Source organism: Leptonychotes weddellii, chromosome 7, assembly GCF_054177405.1.
Source record: "Leptonychotes weddellii isolate Sample4059 chromosome 7, ASM5417740v2, whole genome shotgun sequence".
Classification (NCBI taxonomy): Eukaryota; Metazoa; Chordata; class Mammalia; order Carnivora; family Phocidae; genus Leptonychotes; species Leptonychotes weddellii.
Genome location: NC_138375.1, coordinates 129,142,010 through 129,168,109, shown reverse-complemented (window position 1 = coordinate 129,168,109; position 26,100 = coordinate 129,142,010). Strand labels below are relative to the sequence as shown.

General features: G+C 37.3%; 1 protein-coding gene and 1 long non-coding RNA gene across 3 annotated transcripts in view; one reads left to right on the top strand and one right to left on the bottom strand.

Annotated features, from left to right (window-relative positions):
* Positions 1–26,100, top strand: part of COMMD10 (COMM domain containing 10) — a 136,885-nt gene that overhangs the window by 64,379 nt on the left and 46,406 nt on the right. The gene's annotated exons all lie outside the window — the stretch shown is intronic.
* On the bottom strand, positions 17,593–25,284 carry LOC145722765 (uncharacterized). Its single transcript, XR_014147284.1, has 2 exons — positions 23,924–25,284; positions 17,593–22,788 (listed from the first exon to the last, which is right to left on the bottom strand). It is a non-coding gene; the product is annotated as an uncharacterized LOC145722765 (long non-coding RNA).

Genomic DNA, 26,100 nt, shown 5'->3' with positions numbered 1-26,100 from the left:
TTTTTTTTTTTTCTTAACATATATTGCATTATTTGTTTCAGAGCAAGATGATTAAGTTTTAAAGATCTTCTGTGCAGGGGCACCTGGGCAGCTCAGTCAGTTAAGCGTCTGCCTTCAGCTCAGGTCATGATCCCGGGGTCCTGGGATGGAGCCCTACATCGGGCTCCCTGCTTGGCAGGAAGCCTGCTTTTCCCTCTCCCTCTGTCCCTCCCCGTCCCGCCTCCACCCGCTCATATTCTCTCTCTTGCTCTCTCTTTCTCAAATAAATAAAATCTTAAAAAAAAAAAAAATGATGTGCTGTACAACACTGCTCCTATCCAGAGCTGACAATACTGTATTAAAACTTAAAATTTGGGCGCCTGGGTGGCTCAGTTGGTTAAGCGACTGCCTTCGGCTCAGGTCATGATCCTGGAGTCCCTGGATCGAGTCCCGTATCGGGCTCCCTGCTCGGCAGAGAGCCTGCTTCTGCCTCTGACCCTCCCCCCTCTCATGTGCTCTCTCTCTCTCATTCTGTCTCAAATAAATAAATAAAATCTTAAAAAAAAATAAAACTTAAAATTTGTTGAGAGAAGATCTCATGTTAGTTGTTCTTACCACAGTAATAATAATAATAATTATTATTATTATTATAAATTTCCTAGACCATTACTACTCAGTAAGCAATGAAGAAAAAAAATAATAAAAAACCAGAAGGTAGTGTGCTGAGCCACATGGTCTCCTTATGTAAAGCTAAGTAGAGGACTATATTCTTTGAGGAGAACTTTCTAATGAACACGATTCAGAATACCCGGACATTGGAAAAATAAACTATATTCAGAATACATAGAAGACTTACTGAGTGAATCTTTAGGATATCAGAGGAAAAGAATGAATACCGGATAAAACCTAATGAAGTTTATATTCAATGGACTGAGCCAGAGAAAGGGAGTAAAGTGTTCGTGAATTTATCTGCCATCTCATGTACCTAATCATGTCTCTAACTGGTGTTTGGGTTCGGCTCAACAATTTTTAAATAAACATCTTTTAAATTACTTTTTTTTTTCCTTTTAAATAATCAGAAATCTCAAATAACCCAGGCTATGTTACTTCATGTGACCGCATAGATTTTTACATGATACAGATTTATCTTCTCACTTGCCAGACAAATAACTGCATGTATTTCGGTGCACCGAGAAACCCACACTAGGTTATATAATGTCATGTTTTGCTCTCCCGCTGTCTCATCTATGAATTGTTTGTCTCCCAAATTAGATGATCAACTTCTTTAGGGTAACCAGACTGCCTTCTCCTTTTGTATCTATTAGCAGCTAACACAGTGCTGGGCTACAGAACTACTCCGTAAATGCTTGTGGAATCGAACAGGACCCTTAATCATTGTCATTTCCCTTCTCTGAAGTACAGTGGCATAGATTTAACGCTGTGGTGCTGTCAGCTTTTATACTTCGCCCTGCTTCTGTGACCACCGTGCTAGAAGAAGGCAAATTCAATTTTTACATTTATTCAATCAATGCTGCTCCCGCCAGGATTATCAACAACAATGACAATCAATGACAGTTCAAGTGGTGAGTTTTATTACACACCAGTACCTGTCACCTGGAGACTGAACCCCAAATAGCTATACCAGACTCGTCATTATTAGTCTGCGCCTGACTCAAAACACATGATCAATCCTATATATAAGTTCACTGCCTATATCTTTCATTCTATCAATGGGAATTAAAAAAAACAGTTAAAAAGGGAAATGATAAAAATAATTATTTTTAAACTAGATAAATTGTAAATATTTTCTATGTACTGGCAATGTTTATGTTCAAATGTGAAGGTCAAGTGAATTGTAATGCCTATAGGCAGATATTTATTTTACGCTATTTTATAAAGAGATAAAATAATCGACCTTAGTCCTACCACAAGCTGTGAGTCAAAATCAAAAGCACAATTCTCATACTAAGTTAATCTTCCAAATATAAGATCACGTCCCAATGCTTATTTGTTTACAGTGAATAAATTTTTCTTTGCCAATGCAGAAAGATTAAACTGAACTATGAAGTAGTTAAAGCCTGTTTATAATCAGGGTTAAGTTATAACATGAAACTAATTGAGGAGATAGTCACAGTGGTCCCAAAAGGTTCTATTTTAATAAGCTTGAGAGGAAAAGGATCAGAATCTGGGCTTAATTGCCATCTACAATCCTACAACTCATGACAAATCACAATTTATGCAGTCACGAAAACATTCATTTAAAGTCATAGCAGGATTATATCATCTCTTCAAATTTAATTGAAACTGAAGAAAAAAAAAGCAGTAGCCTATTAATGGTTCTTTGACAAATCTATTTTATTATACCTTTTATATTTCTAATTCTTACTTGAAATAAAAAAAAATTACTATTTATGAACATGATAAATGTGTTATTTCCTTAACTTTACTTTGCCTAAATTAATTTAAATTAAAATTAACATCTAGTTTGTGTCATACAAAATCAACAATCATGAATAAAACTGTATTTTATTTTTCCAATTTTATTTATTTATTTATTTATTTTCTAAAGATTTTATTTATTTGACAGAGAGAGAAACAGTGAGAGAGGGGAACACAAGCAGGGCGAGTGGGAGAGGGAGAAGCAGACTCCCCGCTAAGCAGGGAGCCCATGCGGGACTCGATCCCAGGACTCTGGGATCATGACCTGAGCTGAAGGCAGATGCTTAATGACTGAGCCACCCAGGCGCCCCTATTTTTCCAATTTTAAAACTCTGGCCTAGAATATCAATGATGTTAGTATCAAAATGGTAGTTTTGTGGCTCACACTACACTAGATTTTACTTCTCCTAACCCACTTTTTTTTTAAAGATTTTATTTATTTGACAGAGAGAGACACAGCGAGAGAGGGAACACAAGCAGGGGGAGTGGGAGAGGGAGAAGCAGGCTCCCCACTGAGCGGGGAGCCCGATGCGGGGCTCGATCCCAGGACCCTGGGATCATGACCTGCGCCGAAGGCAGACACTTAACGACTGAGCCACCCAGGCGCCCCTCCTAACCCACTTTTTAAAGGTGAATTCAAAGTGTATTTTTAAATCAAGCCACTATAATGACTATTACCTATTTAGCTGAAAAACTCCTATCTGTACCAACTTCCACTGCCAAATTGAGATTTTTTTCCCCCTCTAATTTAAGGAAAGCAGGAATGAGGCCAAAATGAACACCTAAGAGTCACAGTGACAGTAACTGCATTCACATTTATTGCTACAATGAAAAAAATCCCCTTCTAATCCTGATTCCTGTAAAAGATTTTAAGCTCCATTGAAATGTAAGCATATGTGCATTATTCTGCCTAGACATGCTGTCTGGTTCCCACTGGTATACACAAACTGACATCCCTGGGTGAGAGAGACTAATTCCTTCTACTTGTCTTTTTCATGATAAAAGGCATCGATAGTGACTTTTTAAAATTCCTTGCTTCTAAACTGAGAAACTGAAAAGCGCTGAATGTTTGGCATCATCAATCAAGTTGGAAAACGAAGCCCTATAATAACGCAAGCTTAAAAAAAAAAAAAAAATCCCGAAGCCACTACCTTGGGAAATAAAGGTAACAGGAATGAAACCACCTAAACGGGTGGTCTTAGTATTTCTGGCCATGTTCCCTGCTCCCCACAGGTAACAGTGGACTGGCGCTGGGAGGCATCTGAGACAAAACATAAATGCGGAATTTCAAGGACAGTACTATTCCATGTTAAATTATCAGGAAGTATGAGCAGGATAAGAAGTCTCTGCAGGTAGCACAGAATACAGATGTAAAATCAAGGAGTCTTTCAAAGATACTGTGAAAGATAGAAAAAGGAAAGTAGAAAAGTACCCCAAATGAACTGATGAAGAAGAAAGGACAGGTGGGTAATCATAACCAATTTACCACCAAGTTATTAAAATTACTGGTAGGAATAATCATGTGTGCTGAAAGAAACCCATGCCCTGTCGATTGAAAATGCGACGCTCCATCAAGGAGGGAGCTAGGGAAGAGGCTTGGAGCCCTGAAATCCGGAGAAATAAAGAGAAAAGGATTTCTGTCCGCGGCCTGAATCCAGTAGTTAAGGGATGATGCTTCTTAAATGATCAATTCTAACTTGTGCCAAGGATAGTGAGCCTGGAGTACTGAGGGAAACGGGTCTTGCTTGCCACCCCTGTGCGCCAGGAAGGCAAGAGAGAGTGAGAGAGTCAGGCAGAGTGTGCAGGACAGGTATATTTACCAACACGTTGGGCCTTGGGCACAGAAATCATGTGAATTCCTGCAAAATGAAGGAGCAGTTAGACAAAGTCTGACAGTGAGTACTTACTGTTTTAAACTGTCAAGATCAGCAATTTGTCTATATGAAAAACTCCTAATAGTATATTAGGGGTTATAATAAATCATAACTGCGATTTTCACGAATAAATATGGAATTTCGGTGCGGATGAAGTCATGCTGGGACTCAGAAGTCCCTGATGCCTGCTGTGGGGCGGTATGGAAGAGAAGGAACATCCACTAATGTGCGTCTGACCTGTACCAACTTCCACTGCCAAATTGAGATTTTTTTCCCCCTCTAATTTAAGGAAAGCAGGAATGAGGCCAAAATGAACACCTAAGAGTCACAGTGACAGTAACTGCATTCACATTTATTGCTACAATGAAAAAAATTCCCTTCTAATCCTGATTCCTGTAAAAGATTTTAAGCTCCATTGAAATGTAAGCATACATGACACAAAATGTCACAAATGAGAAGGCCAAATACAAAATGGTCATGCTAGTTTATGTATGATCATTTAAAAATGATAAATCCTTAAGCAAGACATAATTCCAGTTGATAAGTAGTCTGGAACACCAACACTTAAATTTTTAAGACACATTTACAGTCGGGGCGCCTGGGTGGCTCAGTTAGTTAAGCGACTGCCTTCGGCTCAGGTCATGATCCTGGAGTCTCGGGATCGAGTCCTGCATCAGGCTCCCTGCTCATTGGAGAGCCTGCTTCTGCCTCTCTCTCTGCCTACCTCTCTGCCTACTTGTGCTTTCTCTCTGTGTGTCAAATAAATAAATAAAATCTTTAAAAAAAAAAAAAAAGACACATTTACAGTCTAATGTTACATACTGAATGCTATATTTAATAGTGGCAAAATAAATTTATGGCCACATTTAAAATGCAAGATTAGATAAAATCAATGACCTTTTACAGGTTCCTTTTTATCCCCCTCTATAGACTCTCTAGCTTAAGCTGAACTACTTGTCCAAAAAACTCTTTCATTCAAGCAGTTGGTAAAAATTGAATGCTTATTATGGACTAGACAGTGTATTTAGGATCTCTTACCCTCATGAAATTTATACTTTAGAAAGAAGAAAATATAAGAAAATAGGCAAAAGAACTGCAAGCTGGATTAACAGGTGAAAAAGAAATTAACAATGGATAGGATGGACATGGTACTCATGGCACACCTACCTAAGGACGTATGTGTGAGTTAAGAAAGTAAGAGAAGGAGCTAGCCATGTGCAAAACTGGAAGAAGAGTTTCAGGCAGATGAAAAAGCATGGCAAATAAACTGCAGGAGAAAGCTACTAGCCTGTGAGGAACTACAAGGCTATCAGTGTGACTGTGGCCAATGAACCAGATCAGGTGGGAGAGTGAGAGTTGGGCCCAATGGACAAGGTATCATAAGCCACAGAAAAGAGTCTGGATGTTATGCTAAGTACAGTGGAGAGTTACTGACAAAGTGTTTTAAGCAAGGGGTGATGTGATCCAAATAACATTTTAAGAAGGTCAACTTTAAACTGTATAAAAATGTATTAGAGAGGCTGCAGTGGGAGCCAGGGAAGTCAAAGGACAATGACATGTTGGAACAAGTGGCAATAGATATAGGAGAGGAAGTAGATTCAAGATACAATTTTTTTAAAGATTTATTTATTTTAGAGAGAGAGCACGTGCGAGCGGGGGCGGGGAGGGGCAGAAAGAGAGGGAGAGAGAGAATCCTTAAGCAGATTCCATCGATGTGGGGCTTGATCCCAGGACCCTGAGATCATGACCCGGGCCAAAATCAGGAGTCGGCTGCTTAACTGACTGAGCCACCCAGGTGTGCCTCAAGATACAATCTGAAGAGAGAAGCCATATGACTAAGAAATGGATGGGGGAATGCGAGAAAGGAATTAAGGGCTGAGTCCTAAGTTTCTGCCTTCAGTAAATTTAAGGTAACATTACACCAAACGGTAAACCTCTTCAAAACAAACATCCAAGTCCCAGTGCACTCAAAGGGCCTTTTAGAAAAAGAGCTATGTGGCCATAGCAACTTCTTACTAGACATGTCTCCAAATGCAAGGGAAATAAGAGCAAAAATGAACTACTGGGACTTCATCAAGATAAAAAGCTTCTGCACAGCAAAGGAAACAGTCAGCAAAACGAAAAGGCATCCTAACGAATGGGAGAAGATATCTGCAAATGACATATCAGATAAAGGGCTAGTATTCAAAATGTATAAAGAACTTATCAAAACTCAACACCCAAAAGACAAATAACCCAGTTAAGAAATGGGCAGAAGACACAAATAAACACTCTCCCAAAAAAGACATCCAGAAGGCTAACAGACACATGAAAAGATGCTCAACATCATCATCAGGGAAATATAAATCAAAACGACAATGAGATACCACCTCACACCTGTCAGAATGGCTAAACTGAATAACACAAGAAACAAAAGATGTTGATGAGGTTGCGGAGAAAGGGTAACTGTCTTGCACTGCTGGTGGGAATGCAAACTGGTGGTGCAGCCACTCTGGAGAACAGTATGGAGATTCCTCAAAATGTTAAAAATAGAATTACCCTATAATCCAGCAATTGCACTACTAGGTGTTTACCTAAAGGATACAAAAATACAGATTCTAAGGGATACATGCACCCTGATGTTTATAGTGGCATTATCAACAAAGCCAAACTATGGAGAGAGCCCAAATGCCCACTGACTGATGAACGGATAAGAAAAGATGTAGTGTATGTATATGTATATGTATCTATCTATATCTATATATATACACACACACACATATATATATATACACATACAATGGAATATTAGCCATCAAAAAGAATGAATGACGACATGGATGGAGCTAGAGTGATGATGCTAAGTGAAGTCAGTTACAGAAAGACAAATACCATATGATCTCAGTCATATGTGGAATTTAAGAAAGAAAACAGATGAACATATGGGAAAGGGAAAATAAAGAAAAGAGAGGGAAAGAAGCCATAAGAGACTCTTAAAGACAGAGAACAAACTGAGGGTTGATGGAGAGAGGTGGGTGGGGGACCGGCATTAAGGAGGGCACTTGTACTGAGCACTGGGTGATGTAAGTGATGAACCACTGAATTCTACTCCAGAAACCAATATTGCACTGTATGTTAGCTACGTAAAATTTAAATTAAAAAAAAAAAAGAAAAAGAGCTATGATTTAGGACAGACTAGTTAAAGAAGGAAGGAAGGACGGGAGGGAGGGAAGCAGGAAGATGGAGAGGGAGGGGAACAGGGACAGAGAGACAGCAGGATTCCCTGCCATTATTTGGGGCATTCCAATATCCTGATCTTATATTACAACACTAAATAAGGTATTATTTATCTGCCCATCTCCATATTTATTTTCCATTTAATAGATAATTTGCATAAAATAAGCATGCTCTATAATTAAAACTCATGTTGGAACTAATTTCTAAGACGTATTCACTTCTTAGAAAAACCACAACTATATACTGATGTTTCATTCCAAGTAAATTCTTAAAGTAAGTATTTTGCAGCTTAAAGATACTCTGAAAACTTAACAAAAGAAGCTGCATGTGCTAATCAAATCTAGATACATAGAGTAAGAAAATTTTATAATTTGGGGGTGGGATGGTTTCTTTTCTTTTCTTTTTTTTTTTTTTTTTGACATTTTGACACTTTGACCCCCATAGCCCAATGCGGGGCTTGAACTCACGACCCTGAGATCAAGACCTGAGCTGAGATCAAGAGTTGGATGTTCAACCGACTGAGCCACCCACATGCCTCTGGGATGGTTTCCTGAAAGGGACATGAAAGCTCCTTAAAAGTGACATCACGTCAGTCTTTTGAGGAGGGAGCAGAATTAGGTGTAGCAGAGTAGATGATGAAGCAAGGCTCAAGAACTAGTTCTGCGAGGACATATTAGTATTTAACCAGTAAAGCATTTTACCTCGCTGTACTCTAGTTTTGTCATCAATAAAGTAAGCAGGTTGTAGTACCAATCATTTGTTTCTCTTCTGGCTGTAAAACTCAATAATTTCATGAAACTATCTTAAAATAACTAACAATAGGGATAATATGTGAGGAAAGCTGGAGAAACAAAAGCTCTAGTCTCCTTAGAGAAAACATCCCCACATCAAACACAAATGACAATAACCTGTGTGCTGATTTAACCTGGGAACCATCAATAAATTCTGACGGCACAGTAGGCGCAGGACTAGTCACTGCAGAAAACATAAAAATGGGCTGGCGAGTTTACAGGAGAACAAAGTATCCAACAACACAGCAGGACATAAAATTTTCCTTTGAGAATAAAAAATATGTGCACTGCCTTTTAATTCCAGGTTCCCCCAAAACCACCAAGTCCAGTGCCAAATTATTTCCAACCAAACGCTAAAAATCTGACAGTGGTAAGAATGAATAGTGACTTGATCTGCACCAATAAACACGCATACACACAAATTATAGAAACTGAGGACAGCCCATCAGCTAAAACAGAAATTTGCGTCCCTTAAAAAAAAAAAGAAAAGTAGAAACTATTGACACAAAACTGGAAAAGTTGAGGTATGAGTTAATATCTAAAAACTTCACTCAAATTTTATTGAATGTTTAGAGGCTTTTTAAAAATATATGTACTATTAAAATCAATAAGGATAAGTAAGTTCAACTTCTGGTCATGACTGAAGTCGCCACACAAAATGCCAAGGACAATGATAACATACAAAGATTAATACAAACAAACTACATATATACACTGCAGTCACTTCTACTCACCAATGTATGGGTAGTTCTGGAATGTGAAATAAGGTAAGAACGAAAAGTTGAAAGCAAACACATTTGAAAGCAAGTAAAATGTTTGTATTGTCAGACAACGTGATCCTCTATGTAGAGAAACCTGAGAAATCTACCCCCTCCAAAAACTACTGGAACTAATAAACACACTGAGGTTAAGTCACAGCTTATAAGGCCAATAGTAAAAGTTAACTTGTATCTCTATATACTACCAATAATTCGAAAGTGAAATTGAGAAAACAATTCTACTCATAAGAGCTTTAAAAAAAACCAAACTCCTTAGCAATAAATTTAGCAACAAAAACAAATCTATTCACTGAAAGCTACCAAACCGATCTAATATATAGTTTATATACAGAAATGCAAAGAATGTAAAGTAGGCAAAATGATTTTGAGGAAGAAAGGAAGGTAGAAGGAATTTTATAACCCAGTTTCAAAAAACTTGCTATAAAGCTACAGTAATCAAGATGATGTGGCTATTGGTCTAAAGATGGACATTTACATCAGTGCATCAGAATAGAGAGTCCAGAGATAAACCCTTCCATTTATGACAAACTGATTTCAGACAAAGGTACCACCAGGGTATTATATGAAGGAAAGAAGAGACCACTTGGCTATCTAACTGTCCCAGCACCCCTTGTTGAAAGACTATCCTTTCCTCTATAGAACTATAAAACTTCTCGAAGAAAATATTAGGAGAAAATCTGTTTTGACCTTGGGCTAGGCCAAGATTTCCTACATGACACCAAAAGCATAATCAATAAAAAAAAAAATTCGATTAACTGCACCACAAAATTAAAAAGTTCTGCTCTTGAAAAGGTATCACTAAGAAAATGAAGACATGCCACAGACTGGGAGAAAACACTTGCAAATCTGATAGAGCACTTGTACCCAGAATATATAAAAATTTCAGTAACTCCTAATAAGAAGACAACACAGGAAAAATGGGCAAAAGATTTTAATAGACATTCCACCACAGATGTAAGACAACTAACACACACGAAAAGATGCCCAATGTCATTAGTCTTTAAGGAAATGCAAATTGAAAACCACGATAAGATACCACTACACATCTGACAGAATGGCTACAGTTTTGAAGGCTGACATTATCAACTGTTACCGAGGAAGAAAAATTGAAAGCTTCCCACTAGTCTTGTGGAAATGTAAGACAGTACAGCTACTTTAGAAGAGTCCAGCAATTTCTTAAACAGTTAAACATAAACTTACCATTTATGAGCCACCAACTCTACTAGATATTAGCATAAGAGAAATGAAAAGCATGTGTCCAAACAAAGACCTGCACATGAATGTGACAGTTATTCATAACAGTCCTAAACTGGAAAAAATCCCAATGTCCACCCACTGTGGAATGGATAAACAAATATGATCTACTTACACAATGAAATACTATTAAACAATAAAAAGTAACCAACCACCAATATATTCTACAACATCAAGGAACCTCGAAAACATGATGTTAAGTGAAAGAATTCTGACACAAAAGACCACATATTTATGAAATCCCCAGAAAAGACAAATCTGTATACACAGATAGCACATCACTAATTGCCTAGGGCTGGGTACAAGGACTGATCACAAAGGTCCCTGAGGGAACTTTTTAGAGTGATGCAAATATTCTAAGACTGGACAGTGGTAATGGTTGTACAATTCTATGAATTGGTGAAAAATTATTAAATTTTACACTTACGGGTAAATCTTACGGCATGTAAATGAAGTGTTTATTTTTTTTTAAAGTTTGATGTAAGCCTAGTAAAACGTACAGTCCCCCTAGAAATGAAAATGTGATAGTTTACAAGATATAACTGCTTTGTGTGATTCCCAATACAATTAAAGTATAAAACTTCGTGAACAATACAATTCTTATTCATTTTATTCTACAACGAATGTCTTCTTAATATCACACAATGATTTCAAAAAGAGCCTCATAAGCTGAACATTCACATACCAATTCTCATGTGATATACAAACTGTTAAAATAATATTCTCCATCTTATATTTAAATTTAAAAGAAAATTACTCAAGTCATACCGTAGTACTTCATCCACCTTAGGTCTAGATTTTATCACAGAACCATGGAACCATATAAGACATTGAGCAGGCATTAAAACAAAAACAAAATTTCATACTCATTCAATGAACAAATATAGAGCATCAATGATAGACCAGGAAATGGCTGGGCGTTGGAGATACAATGACGAGCAAAAAGAGAGGTGGTTCCTATCTACATCCTTCCAATTCTACTGAACAAACATTAAGCAAGTTCCCTACCAAAGTCCTCATATAGATCAATGACTTATTTGAGCAGCAAGATTTGTGGACTATTTCTCAATGAAAAAGTATTAGCTCAGTTTGTAAAAAAGAGACCTGGAGATGGAAGCTCAAAATGCTTTGTTCTTAAAATGTTCCACAACAAAAAAATAGATTAATAGTAAAACCACTTCCAAAGACTAATAACGGTACTTCTAATCCATGCTTTCCTTAAAAAAAAATATGTACAATGAGTTCAGCTCTCAGAAACATAAAAATGCTTGAGGCAATTAGGCAAGGAACACCAACGGCAGTATCTCCAATCTTAAGGCGACACTGAGTACTTCACGTTAATCAGATGATTTCAAGTGTGGCTTTTTGAATCACTCCAGCCTGGCTCTGCCTCCTATCCCTGCCTGCATGCCAGTGATCATGACCTTCTTGAGTTCCCTACGATACATCATATCTCTTCAGGGTTTTTGAACATGCTATTCCCACTGCCTACCACATTCTCTGCAAACCCCTTCTCTCTCCCTGGCCCTGATGTAACCGTACAGTTTCAGTCCACGTCCCAGCTTAGACCTCCCCTGAAGTCCCCTGGTCCCCTGCTCTAGGTTAAGGCTCCCGGCACTGCCTCCACAGGTACCGCGGGCTTTCCTTCTCAGAACTCCTAGAACATCCAATTACAAATGACACATATGACTCCAGTATTGGCAAATATATTCCCAGAGCCTAGGAAAGGCTCTAGCATCTAGTTTGGAACTCAACAAATATCTGTTCAATAAATGGCATTCAGGTAAAATATGGGTAAGCATACTCGTGATTTCTTGCTTCACGTATTATTTTGTAGTGAAATCTCTTTTCCTTGGTATATAGATTTAACTTATTTTGCACTCCTCATTACCGACATTTCCAAAGTAGTTCCTAGACTTCATTTCTTCATATTTTCTCCTGTTTTTTTTTTCCCCCTTAAAAAAAGGTATTATTTAGAGGCGCCTGGGTGGCTCAGTCATTAAGTGTCTGCCTTCCGCTCAGGTCATGGTCCCAGGGTCCTGGGATCGAGTCCCGCATCGGGCTTCCTGCTCAGTGGGGAGTCTGCTTCTCCCTCTCCCACTCCCCCTGCTTGTGTTCCCTCTCTCACTGTCTTTCTCTATCAAATAAGTAAATAAAATCTTTAAAAAAAATCATTTAATATAGAGTACATCTGATTCCTATAAAGACTTGTAATGTATAATCTACAGGGGGACAGCAAAAATATGGTGAAAGATGTCAACCTGAAAGGAATAACAAACACACAAAACTAAAGTAACACAAAGTGCTATTAATATTTTATATAGTCTAATTAAGAGCAATGTGTAGATACCAATCAACTAAAAGAAGTGTAATGTTAAAAAAAAATGTTGTGTTCTTTTGAATTCTAGTTTCTTTTGTGAACAAAAGGTCAGAATGAATAACTGAGATAATTTCTTGTAAGGTTATCTTTCTGTCCAACCTCATGTTCCTGAATAGAACATTAAATTTGCTCATAAAGCATTGTGTCAACTTTATGACTACAAGGAGACTCTATTCTACTTTTAACAGCATATTCCCATTTAACTAGATAACTCAATGAGTCAATTTAAAATCCTTTGGAATATAAGAGTTTGTTAGTCTAATGGGTACAGAAACCATAATTGTTAACCAAAATAATTCTAACCCGTATTACAAGTTTCCATGTTTTTACCAACAGAGATTTCAGGATAAGTAGATTCCCAAATTAAACTATTAAAATTTAATTGCAACTGTCAAAACTAACTTTTCTTTAAGATCCACATAAACTGTCTTACTATTTATTGTTTTCTACTTCAGGAATATTTTCACGAAAATAGAATAACAGGCTTAAATTGAACTTAATTATCCCTAGACAGACACCACAATTTCTTCTTAATTGTACTCTGCATCTTCCCCCAATTCCTTAATACCCCAGGGAGCATTAACGAGTTTTCTTCCCTTGATCACACATCTATTTGGAACATATTCACATCCTTAATCAATGCTGGCTGGTGCACCAGGCATCCATCCCCATGCCCATATGTTCACCGAAGGACATACACCTATCAAGCGACTCAGTACAGTATATCTTCTCACAAACCTGCTGTGCAGATTTGGTTTTATTTTTGTTTTCTGGTTGAACTGTCTGTCTTCCCATCTACTTACTTATCTATCTAGTTATTTTTCCTCTGGTCAGAAAAAAATCTCAGAAAATAAAGGATTCCAAAAATCTACCCTGAGATCAGAGGCTAGAATTAAAACGTAACATCTGAGGGGCGCCTGGGTGGCTCAGTCGTTGGGCGTCTGCCTTCGGCTCAGGTCATGATCCCAGGGTCGTGGGATCGAGCCCCGCGTCGGGCTCCCTGCTCAGCGGGGAGCCTGCTTCTCCCTCTCCCACTCCTCCTGCTTGTGTTTCCTCTCTCGCTGTCTCTCTATCTGTCAGATAAATAAATGGAATCTCTAAAAAAAAAAAAAGAAAAACGTAACATCTGAAACAACCAGCAGAGCCACCTCAAACATAGCTTACTAAATTGAAAAGTACATAAAAAAATTTTTTTTTAATTTAAGAACAATTTTATAAAAACAGAAGCTATCCTGGGCGCCTGGGTGGCTCAGTTGGTTAAGCGACTGCCTTCGGCTCAGGTCATGATCCTGGAGTCCCAGGATCGAGTCCCGCATCGGGCTCCCTGCTCGGCAGGGAGTCTGTTTCTCCCTCTGACCCTCCCCCCTGTCATGTGCTCTCTCTCATTCTCTCTCTCTCAAATAAATAAATAAAATCTTTAAAAAAAAAAAAAAAAAAAACAGAAGCTATCCTGTAACTTTCCGAAAGCAATGATAGAACTTTCAATCTATACATAGCCCACGGTCAAGAGAGGCAGGTATCTATACTTTTTCAAAGTTCAACACCAGTAATTAGTATTGTAAAGCTTAGGAGTCTTTTTCATAGCATTTCTAAGGAAACACAGGCTCTTACAAGGAATCTGTGACTGACTAGCTGTGTAAACATGAGTATCTATCACCAGGAATAGCCTCAGCAGGAAGATGAAGGGGTTGGTGTTTAGAAGACAGTCTCTTTAAAAAAACAAAACAAAAACAAGACCCTTTACAGATTCCCTTAGGACAAGAGGTATACGCTCTTAGTACCTGTTGCTTAAAAAGAGTAACAACCAAATGTACCACAAATTCCAACACCTAATTGTTCAGCTGGTGATGTAGATGAATTATGAAATAATTGAGTATATCTGAAAATCTGAAATAACAGATGTATGCTATATTATTTTTTCAGTGTTTAGATAATGTTTGGGTTAAAAAGAGGTCAATGGATCCTTAGCAATAACCCTACTTGTCTCTCTCCCACCACAGGCCAAGGCCATCTGCTCAGAAACTGTGATCCATACAAATACATTCCTATCATCCCCTAACATTCCTGAAGTTTATTAGTCTATGATGGCTACCTCTTCCAGGTAAGAACAGAATGGAATGAAAGAATCACAAGGCAGAGATAAATATGGTCAACTCCTGGTCACCCACTAGGAAATTCTCTAGTGCCTTAGAATTCTTTTGCTTCCTGACTGAATGCCCTGTAACACACATTAAGTCTTCACTCCTAAGAACATGAATGGAGGGGAGTATGTTTGAGAAACTCAATACCTGGATTTGTTATCTGAAACTGTATGACTTGATAATGTTCTACAGGTAATCATAGGTGATTCTGGCTCCACTGTTATGTCTTAGTACCTACCCCTTGCCCCGTTTATGAAGTCTCTCTACTGCTTAAGAACCAGCAACAGCTCCCAAATGCCTATCACAGGAAGCTTCAGCTTTTTTGCCTGGCTTCCAAAGTTAGCATAATCTGGGCTCAGGCTACATATTCAAATAAATTTGACATAACCTTAAGATCAAAGCCTTACAACAAAGACAGTATCAACAAGGAAAACTAGAGCCCAATTTCATTCCTTAATACAGAAAAAAAATGCTAAACAATAAACAAAATATTATCAAACCCACTGGGATATTAAAAAACAAAATATAATACAGAATTGAGTAGAGTTTATCCAAGAATAACTTGATGGTTCAACAATAGAAAAATAATCAATATAATTCATTATTTCATAAAATAAAAAGCCAAGAGCATCTGATACAAAACCCTAATGTTACACGGAAAGATGCTAAAAGGACTTGGTGTGTTTAGTTGCTGTTTGTTTAGCTTCCTATGGCTGCTGTAACAAATCACCACAAACTTGATGGCTTCAACAAGAGAAATGTATTTACTCACAAGGTCTGCAGACAGTGGCATTGGGGCAAACCCTTAGTGTCCGCAGGGCTGTGCTCTCTGGGAATCTACTTCAGCATTTCTTGACTCATGGCCCTATCTTTAGGGATCCCATCAACTTCTCCGATGTAGGTCTGTCAAATCTCCTCTGCCTCTCATAGGACATCTGTGATTATGTTTAGAGCCTACTCAGATATTCCAGAATATTCTCTCCATCTCAAGATCCTTAACTTCATCAAATCTGAAAAGACACTTTCCCTTTTAAGATAATATGTACAATGCCCAGGGATTATTACCTGATATTTTGGGGGACCATGATTCTACCTACCACACTTTTCCTTAAAAAAAAAAAAAAAAGCTTTATTCTCGATATTAGTTTGAGAGAGCTGCCATGCAAAATACCACACATTGGATGGCTTAAACAACAGAAATTTATTTTCTCACAGCTCTGGAAGACGTTCAAGATCAGGTGCCAACAGAGTTGGTTTCTACCGAGGCCTCTCTCCCTGGCTTACAGGTCACCCCGCCTTCTTGCTTTGTCTTCATGTGGCCTCTTCTGTGCAAATGTATCCCTGATGTCTCCTCCCCTTCATAAAAGGACACTAGTCATATTGGATTAGGGACCTACCCTTATGACCTCATTTAACCTTAATTACCTCTTTAGAGGACCTATCTCCAAATGCAATCACATCAGGGGCTAGGGCTTCAGCATACGAATTTTGGAGAAACAAGTGAATCCACAACACTCTCTAAAAAGGTTCATATCAGGGGAGAGTCAAGGCCCTAGTCAAGGCAAGTTAAAATGTCCTCATGACAAAAAACCGAATGCAAGTTTTTTTGAGCCCTTATTACTCTACAACTGGCCCTAAAGGGTTCTCCGAGTGTTTATTCTTTGTTCTACCCTATCTCACAAGAGACTGCTTCCTACACCTATGACTCCACTTTCACTGCTTCCAGAAAACATATGCCAAACCTACATCAGGGAAACTCCAACAGTAAGCCCATGTACTGTCCTTAAGGTCCAAATAAAAACCTGTTAATTTTGTTTACTAAGTTGGGTCAACTTACTTAGAAAATTGTGTGGTGTTTTCATTAGTAAGTATGCTTAGAAACTGTGCAAGGCAAAACTGTTTTCAATGGTATAAATTTGTAAACAACTGAAATCTACACAGTAGTATTTGTAATGAGTTTACTGTTAAGAATGGTTGATTTGGGGTGGTGGAATTGGGGGGATTTTCTTTCCTTCTTTATACTTGCCAGTATTTTATAAATCTTCTATAATGGTCATCTATTACTTTCAGAATTAAAAAACTCTTTTGTAAAAATATATGTCATTGTTTCTTAACGGCTATTGAATGACGCTGTGTAGTCAAAAGTATCTTTAAAAGGATCTATTAAAACCTATCCCTCCCCAAATCTTTGTGAATCTTACAAACCTAATTTAAAAGTTTTCACTTTTTTGCTACTTCAGCTTATAATGCAGGAATTATAAAAGAATGAAAACTTGAACAAAATTACAATTCAGAACTGGTATGTTTAATTTATATGCACTTTAGAAAGTTCCATGCTAGACATGTATAAAATGTACTGGTGTTTAATTATGCTGTTTATAATAATTTGGTGAAAATATGGGTCTTCAATAAATACATTACCTAATGTTCTAAAATCATTTCTATGATAGGGTGTCTGAGTGGCTCCGTCAGTTAAGCAGCTGACTCTTGGTTTCAGCTCAGGTCATGATCTCAGGGTCCTGGGATCGAGCCCCAAATCTGGCTCCCAGTTCAGTGGGGAATCTGCTTGAGATTCTGTCTCTCCCTCTCTCTCTACACCTCCCTTGCTCCCATGTGCACACATGCACGCTCTCTCTCTAATAAATCTTAAAAAATATAAAATTAGTGCATATTATTGAATGCTCTTAGAAGATTGAGTATGTATCTTTCTTATTTTTGTAAACTACACAGTGACTAGGGATTTAATAAATCTGTTAATAAATGACTGTCTATGGTGATAATACACTTTATTTTTTTTATGTTTTTTTTTTTTTATAAGCCTGCTTTCTTTTAGAGAAGAATTGTGGTAATAACTTGTTGAGGAGCCTTAGGATATACGAAAGCAGAGTGAACCCTTTTTATTATGAGAAATTCAGAGACCTTCAGAATACCTTAATAATTACCATTTAAGCACTTCTTGATAATTATTCTGCTAATGATGAGTTGTAAAGCTGCCAGAGTCAAACTGAGATGTGAATGCCAGGCTCCTCCACTAACCGGCTGACTTGTTGCTTCACATCGGCCTTCCAGCTTTATTTTAGTGTGACTCAAATGTGTGCCCCAGCAAAATGACAAAGGACCACAGGCCCCAGACCTTTGGGTCACCATGCAAATAGCCAGTGAATATCAGGTGTTTATGTAAGGGTATGAGTTCTGTGTTCAGAAGGTCTGTGAAGCTCCTAAAATTGTCTGCTACATTTTGTGTCTATGTGCACACACACTTTTTTCTGACAAGAGTTCTGTAGCATTTATGAGTACTGTCAAGTCTACAAATCCACAAAGATTAAGGACCAGTGGATTCATAACCCCTTCAGAGGTCTGCCATCTCATTTCCTTGATAGACAGCACATACCTCAGGAGGGATGAAGACACCATGTGGGTTTATCAGTCTCATTTTAATTTTACAGTCCAGAAAATGTGTAGCCTTTCCATAGTATGTTGTATTCCTTTTTTAAAAAATGTGAATTCATATTTCAATGCAAATGCAGTGTCAATGAATGTGATTGATAAAATATGAATGATGCTTTATATAGTTCTATTATCTGTATAGTCAGCAACGTATAAAGATGGAAGTATACAAAGAAAGTTTATTTACATTAAAGATAATAACCTCTGAATATTTTCAGTGTTACAGCTAGTACTGATGCATTTTGGCCAAGTTAAAAAGACACTGGTGAAGATTATATTCAATATTTTGTTAATGCAGGTATAGCATTTAGTTTAAAAATAAATGGCTTTTTCCCTTATTCCCATTTGTTTATAATCGGTATTTTTAATATTTCCTAATTATTTGTAGATCAATTCGGAGCTTTTTTTTTTTAATTAAAGATTTCCTTTGTGAGGAAAATTTTGGTATAAATATTGGAAGACAAACTGAGTGCCCAGAAGAAAAACAGTTTTTCCCTTCTTACTATCGAGATTAGAATAGAAAAGCAGCTCTTGAGGTTGCCTCCTGTGGGAAAGGAAAAGCTTTAACATTTACGGAATTTAATATCAAGGGGACAGTTGTTCTGCAGACCATTACAACACTGATAATTTTCTGCAGTTTAGACAGATTAGAGGTTTAATCCTAAAAGAACACAGTGTCCAATATTTTTGGATACAATGGTTTTACATACAAAAGAAGCATATTAACATTAAGGAAATCCTTTTTCCTTCGATACATATTTTCAACCATTACATAAAGTTTTTATTATTGGAAAAAGAATAGACAGCAAACTGATCAGATTTCACATCGAGGAGAAAATTTGAATTTTTAGAGTTTTTATTTGTAATATTTCCTGTTGTGTTTCTATTAATTCAGAAAATTATTTTACTCACGTCTCAATTATCTGCATTACAAAAATGAGAAAAAGCTGATCACATAAACCACATGTAATGTGTATGTGTGTACAATGTTTACATGGACCAGAAAGGGGTTTTTTTGTGCTTTCAGTGGAAACATAAGACAAATCTGATGTTCTCATAGAAACAGGTTTTTGCGTTTTTTTTAAGATTTATTTATTTTTATTTGAGAGAGAGAGAGAGATTGTGAGTGGTCTCTTGACCCTGAGACCATAACCTGAGCAGAAGTCAAGAATCGGATGCTTAACGGACTGAGCCACCAGGCACCCCACACTAAGTTTATTTCTAAAAATACTGACCACAAAGAACTACATGGCTGGTTTTATTATGGGCACCCTAAAACAAGTAGTTAGAAGTGTCAGATATATTTACAGTATTCTTCAATTCCTATAATCATTAAAGTTCTAACATGGTTTGCTGATAGATAGCCTTCACTGTTTGTACTGACTTATGTCACACGAAGACAAACCTGGAAATCCAGTTAGTTCTCTTAAACTAAACAAGGTTGGGATTATAAAATGTGATGAATTCATTATCTAATTTCAACAAAATACCAAGAACAATTTCTTGAAATAGTATATAGTTGGCATGTTTGGTACTGTTTTTTTAAATCAGAAGTTCTATTACACTGATCACCCCGGCCCCCACTTTACACTCTCCTTTATCCATCTGCCCCAACGAGCACATGCATGCTGTTTCAGCACCTCCCCATCACTGGAACCTCATTTCTCATCTTCAAGCTCCTTGCTAGCGCAAAAAGCTCCAGCCCCAGGTAACCAGAGCCACCACCACTGGCTTAGGTGTGTGGGTTTATTTACTCCTACTCCTCAAGTAGAAGGAGTAGAAGGGTGCCTGCAGAGGGGATTCCTGCTTCTATTCCTAGAACTTTATGCGGGGAAAGTAGTTTCTGGGTTCTCAAATTGGAACTCTGACCGTATTTCTTCATCAAACCACTGCTACAGACGGTTGCCCCACTCTAGGCGCTATTTATATTACTCTGAGTGACATTACGGATCAAGTCAACTTTGGAGAGCTGGAACAGAAATCCAAATGGTATTTCCCAGATTTTTTTTCAGGAGAAAGAAGTTAGAATTAATACACTGATGGTTAACTAAGTATGCTGGGTAGGAGGCCCTGTACTGAGGTGGTTTACATATATTCTCATTTAATCAACACACTGAAATGGGAATTATCACTAACAAGTCATAAGAAAACCAGAGAAAGCTAAGTTAACTTGCCAGGGTTGGAATTCAAATGCAGTTCTATCTGATCCATGTGTGTCCCCTCAGCTGCCACACATCATTGTCTTCTGTGTATATTTCAAGTTTTAAATACCATTGTATAACATAATCTTTAACACCACTGTATAATATAATTATCTTGAGTTGTTGATTGTGTGTGTTTAAAATGTAGTTTTTGTTTTTCGTTTTTTTTTTTTTTTAAAGATTTATTTATTTATTTTAGAGAGAGACAGAGCAAGCAAGCAAGCGCATGAGGGCTTGGGGGGTGGGGAGCAGAGGGACAGAGAGAATCTCAAACAGACTTCCTGCTGAGCACTGAGCCCTGAGCCCTGAGCCCTGAGCCCCGAGGGGTCTGCGGCTCCAGCTCGATCCCAGGACCCTGAGATCATGAACTGAGCCAAAATCAAAAGTTAGATGCTTAACTGACTGAGCCACCCTGGCGGCCCTAAAATATAGTTTAAAATAGAGATAGCTGAACCTTTTTTGATCTTCAAAATCCATGTATTTAAAATTTTGCATATATTTTAAAAAGCAATTAAAAAATGTCTGTATATGCGATTTGAACCTTACTACAATTCCTTACACAAACTTATATGAATTACTAATGAGTAAAAATAGCAAGCTCAATAATAATTATTACCAAATTCTTATACTTAACATGATCTCTTGGTAATATATCAGGCAATAAACTGAAATTTTGCTAAGTTAATGGCAATTTCAAATAACAGTAAATTTTATACTTTACTTTTCGTCCCCCAAATCTCTAGTCAAATCTTTGCAAAAAGAAAGGAACCTATACCATTTTATTTTCTCTGTAGAGATACTTTATGGGCTATGAGAACAGTTTCACACTTGCTACTTTTATTATATAAAAGAAGTATACTATTGTTTTGTTTTAAAATTTTACAAAATTGGGATGCCCGGGTGGTTTAGTCAGTTCAGCATCCAACTCCTGACTTTGGATCAGGTCATGATTTCAGGGTCATGAGATCGAGCCCCTAGTCAGGCTCCATGCTCAGCAGGCAGTCTGCTTGAGGATTCTCTCTCTTCATCTGCCCCCCTCCCCTGGCATGTGCACACTCTCTCTCTCTCAAATAAATAAATCTTTTAAAAAAATAAATATAATTTTACAAAATTGTTACCAAACTGTATATTACATTTTGCAACTTGCTTTAAAAAAAATCAGCACTGCTTTTTGAAATTTATCCATGTTGGTAATATAGAAGTCAAATTTTTCATTTTGACTGTTATATCTCAGGGTACAAAGAAACCCCTTTAATCATCTGCTTAGAAGAGGCCATCATATTGTTTCACTCTGTCGCTATTACAAGTATAATGATCATCCTATATATATATATAATACTTTCTGGTGTTGACACATGGAGGCATGAACTTCAGGGTCATAGGGTTGTGCATCTCCAAAATTACTAGGTGTTAGGTAATTGCTTTTTAAACTGCCTATACCAATTTACTTTGCCACCAGAAATGTATAAAGAGCTCTCATTTCTCTACATAAATACTTGGCAGTATCAGACCTTTCCATTTTTGTCAATTTGATGGGTATGCCAAATGCTATCTCATCCATGTTTGTTACCTGATACTCCATTGGTTCATCAATGAAATTTATTACTGATATAAAAATTTATTTTTCTTAATGCTGACACTGTATTGTGATGGTATTTACATTTTTTTTTTAAGATTTTATTTATTTATTTGACAGAGAGAGACATAGCGAGAGCAGGAACACAAGCAGGGGGAGTGGGAGAGGGAGAAGCAGGCTTCCCGCAGAGCGGGGAGCCCGATGTGGGACTCGATCCCAGGACCCTGGGATCATGACCCGAGCCAAAGGCAGACGCTTAATGACTGAGCCACCCAGGCGCCCGGTATTTACATATTTTAATGGTCATTTTCAAGTTGCTATAACTTAAACATTTAAAAAATTGAGCTTTTAAGTCTGGAAATATAATTTCTCCCTCTTAGGAAATGTTCTAGTTTCACCACTAGTTAGGACAATATCTGTTAAAAAGTCCTTGGCCTATTCAACACAAACTTACCTGGTTTTGAGGATTCTATTGATTAAAAAGAAAAGTACTTCTAAGTTTTATGCTATAAAAACATTTGGCACAATATTAAAGACATTAAAAGTACTTACAATGTCATCTTTTCACACACACCTCAATAAAATTAGTAATTCCATCCTCTGCATACTGAAAGCACTTTATACATCATTTATTTTAATCAGCCTAGTGCTGGTTTGTTGCTCCTTTATTAAATTAGTTCTTCTAAGGCTGGGATCACTGTGTTGTAATACCTTTCAAGATAAAACATATCTTTAAGGTACAAAACATTAGAGCACCCTAGGAGTTTCTCTTTATGTCCCCTTCCAGTGCTGTGTCTTCAAGGGTAAATACTACCCTGACATCTAACAACACAGACTTGAACTTTATATAAGTAAAATTATGTAACGTGTTCTTTTGCCTTTGGCTTCTTTCACTCAACATTGTATTTATGTGATTCATCCACAGTGTTAAATACAGCTGTAGTTCTTATACTGCCATTGATGTATAGTGTTTCATTGTATCACCATACTACAATGTATTTATCCATTCTACCGTTTGTGGGCATTAGGTTAGTTTCTATATTGGGGCTCTCATGAAGAGTATTGCTATGAACAACACTGTCCATGTCTTTTGGGGAACACGTATCTGTATGTCCGCTGGGTATATACCGAGAAGTGGCATTTCTGGGTTACAAGGCACATGTATGTTCAATTTTACAAGATAATGACAAACAGTTTCGCAAAATGGACTACCAAAGCCTAATTTCTGCACTCACTCATTCACTCATTCCTTCCCTAATTTTGAGAAATGCATCAAACAAAAATGTGTTAAGGTACTATACTTGACCCTGGTGCGTATGGTCAACACCACGTTCCTATATCTCCACAGCAATCATTCCTTCCTACATTCATTTTCCTGAAAACCTAAGGTAAGCCAGGCACTGTGGCATTGTTCTACATTTGGAGACCATCAAATTAATAAGAAGGACAGACTCCTCGCCCTCACGGTACTTACATTCTAATCAGGAGGAAAACAATAAAACATAGGTAATAATAAATTTTAAAAAGATATAATATCAAAAAGGAGAAAATGCTAGTGAAAAAAAATTAAGTGGAACAATGGGGAAGAATGTGGGCGTATTTTAGATACAATGCACAGGGAAGGTGTCTCTAAGAAGGTAAAATAAGTTTCTGAAATAAGGAAGTAGTGATAAAGGTAGTGAGAAGTAGTTACACTTAGCATCTACATATTCTGGAAGTAGAGATAAAATTATTTGTGATGGGTTGGATGTGGGGTGTGAATACACTGATTATGATAGACTATTCATAAATGTTTGACTGGATGAATAACAATATCTAATAACAAGTTTGTAGAATGATCTATTACCTGTCAACAAATGCACACTAATTTATTAGGCAGTCTTCAAAGTACTGAGTATGTCCTCTATAATAATACTTAGGTTGTATTTCAAATATTCCTCTGTTGTCATCCCAACAGTCAGTCGATAGTAACTTCGTAAACAAAGAATGATTCTTCTTTCCAGAAAAAAGATTTATAAATGAAACAAATAAACATGAATATGTCTGTATATGCGTGTTTGTGTCTGTATATATATATATATATATATACATAATCTTAATAACGCCAAATGCTTAAACTTAACAAAGCAAGTAACTATATAAAATGTTATTTTCTAATTTATATGTCACCATTTTGATACATGAGTACTAGCAATATCTTAAAGACTGCCAAATCTGCCAAGTTTTTTTTTTTCCCCCAGTACATAAAAACAAGTCTTTTAAGGGGCACCTGGGTGGCTCAGGTCATGATCCCAGAGTCCTGGGATCGAACCCTGTGTCTGGGACCCTGTTCAGTGGGGAGCCTGCTTCTCCCTCTCCCTCCACCCCTCCCCGGATCCCCCCCACCTCGCTTGTGCTCTCTTTCTCTCCCTCTCAAATAAAATAAAATTTAAAAAAAAAAAAAAACCCTTTAGGAAGTGCCTTGAGAAGTAAATTTTAAATGTTTTTTTAATTTTAAATGTTCTAATAAGCATACTATGACTTATGCTAAAGTTTTACACACTGTGCTACTATTACCAATTGCTATTGTATTTCTAGTGTTGACTTTTTTCTTAGTGTTTTGATTTTAATTTATGACAACTCAACAAAGAGGCAGATAACTTGGGTTTAAGTTGAGTAATACCACCACATACTAGCCAATACCACTAACAGTATGAATGGATAAATAACAAATAGGTCTCTAACTCTTCTAGCGTACTTTTTGCTCTACAAAATAAGAATAGCAATACTTTCATGTTACTTCTTTAGAACTAAAAATCATATAGAATCCCCAATAGCTTTGGTTTTATTATGCCAAGGAACACTATCTGGAAAATCAGTCTTAACCGACAGATTTGGCACGCCAAAATGGCAGCCTATGCGATAAGTAGTCAGTTAAGACAACCTTTTCTCTTGTAAAACGACGAGAATCTTAAGTGCCCGGTTTACAAAGCCTTGGTATATACTTATCCAGAAAGCGTTATACCTGATCCTTGTTTCTATAAAGAAAGTAGGGGGAAAAAAAGAAAATGAAAATTTCCACACAGAATCAGAAGTATTAATCTAATTGTAGAGCTTTGAAAGGCTTTAGAGTAAGACAGAAAAAAGTAGAATGACTATGGGAAAGGAATCAAAGTTGAGAATGTTAATAACTCAGAAAAGAAAGTAACAATCTGGGCGCCTGGGTGACTCAGATGGTTAAGCGTCTGCCTTCGGCTCAGGTCATGATCCCAGGGTCCTGGGATCGAGTCCCACATTGGGCTCCCTGCTCCTTGGGAGCCTGCTTCTCCCTCTGCCTCTCTCTCTCTGTCTCTCATGAATAAATAAATAAAATCTTTAAAAAAAAAAAAAAGTAACAATCTAGCAGAAAAATTAAAAAGCAAAACAAAAGTAAAAATTTAGAAAATTACCATTCACAATAAAAGACATTCCCAAAGTTTAATCTAACAAATGAGCTACAATGGAGAAAACAGTACCTGGATCCCACAAATACAGTTAGAACTGTAAATGCTTTAAGAATGAAAAAGGCAACTCATTTTACAAAAGGTTCAATACAAACCGGTATGCTTCTGCGTCTAAAGCATAAGATAATAGGACAGTTCTGACAGCCCAGTTTGTTCTCAGCCACGTAAACAGCCTGGTGAGAAAAAGCTTATGCTTACTTCTACTGAAAATGAAAACTGTTTTTACTGCTTTCCAATATTAAATGCCTATTGCGCAGATTGCCATGGTCTCTTCTCTTCTAAGGTCTTATAATAATTGACAATATATAACTGAAAAGACACCACGCAGCCTCAAATAAATAAATGAACAATCCGCATTGGCAACATGTACAAACAACATTACACAGTGTGCAGCAGGGACCTGTGGGTGTCCTGTGTATGGCAGCGTCCGGCCAGGAGACGTTAAACGAGGAGCTCTTTGAAAGAAGAAGGAAACGTGAGCAGAGTATATTCCAAATATTATAGCAGAGCTGGGAAAAGGCTCCCAAAATGAAATAAGATG